Source organism: Miscanthus floridulus, chromosome 4, assembly GCF_019320115.1.
Source record: "Miscanthus floridulus cultivar M001 chromosome 4, ASM1932011v1, whole genome shotgun sequence".
NCBI lineage: Eukaryota > Viridiplantae > Streptophyta > Magnoliopsida > Poales > Poaceae > Miscanthus > Miscanthus floridulus.
The window spans coordinates 64,493,698-64,494,720 of NC_089583.1; the positions used below are offsets into that span (position 1 = coordinate 64,493,698).

General features: G+C 43.9%; 1 non-coding gene across 1 annotated transcript; it reads left to right on the plus strand.

The window, feature by feature from the left end:
* Positions 1 to 602: 602 nt before the first annotated feature.
* On the plus strand, positions 603 to 709 carry LOC136553045 (small nucleolar RNA R71). Its single transcript, XR_010782950.1, has one exon. It is a non-coding gene; the product is annotated as a small nucleolar RNA R71 (small nucleolar RNA).
* The last annotated feature ends 314 nt before the right edge of the window (positions 710 to 1,023 follow it).

A 1,023-nucleotide genomic window follows, 5' to 3' on the forward strand; every position in this document is an offset into this window, starting at 1 on the left:
AAATCGACTGTGTCTTGCGTTAACCATCGAGTTCGGCATACGCCGAAGCCCGAACATACTGCCCCGGGTACCCCCGTGGCAGGCTATCGGTGGTGAAACATCGACAATAACTATTACCTTGATTACTCGGACGTTGCGAATAATTATTATAATTATTACCTCCTTGGTTCTTGGAGCGCTGATTCCATCCTTGATTTTGAGGACGAAAACTGTTGTCATTATTGACAAAGTTGAGGTCTTCATGGGTCTCGGGGCAGAAATTGCCTAAATGTCCAGTCTCTCCACAAACTTCATAAGTCATGTGGGTGTCTATGGCTTGTACAGTTTGTTGGACACTCATTTTCTCGTAATTTTCTAGTCTTTTTGCGAGCAGATCCACCTTAGCTGCACGCATGTCAGCTTCTTTAAGAGAATGCATACCACTTTTGCAGGACTCTAGTCGTTCATCGCTCCATCCTTGGTTGGAAACTATCTTCTTGATCAATGCCTTGGCATCTGTGACATTAAGCAAAAAGAATGCTCCTCCAGCGGCAACATCTAAATGGCTCCTATCCAATGGAACTAAGCCATGGTAGAAATTCTAGATCAAAAGTCAGTCTTCCATACCATGGTGTGGGTATCCGGCGACATACTCTTGCATTCGTTCCCAGACTTCGAGAATTGATTCATCAACCTGCTGTTGAAAGCTGGATATTTTGTTGCGAAGAGCATTGGTCTTACCCATGGGAAGAACTTAACTAGGAAAGCGTTGGAACACTTGTCCATGTATCTACAACATTGTGGTTCGAGTAGAACCATTGTTTCGCTTTTTCCAACAAAGAGAAGAGGAAAAGACGAAGACATATGGCCTCTTAGGTCACTCCCTTAATGGTAAAAGTACTATCTCTAAGAAGTGTTGGAGATACGCATTAGCATCTTTGTGGGCTTTACCACAGAAAAGGACTAGCTTGCACCATCGTGATCACTGCAGGCTTAAGCTCAAAGTGAGTGTCCACATTGATGATGTCAGGACTAGTGGCTACA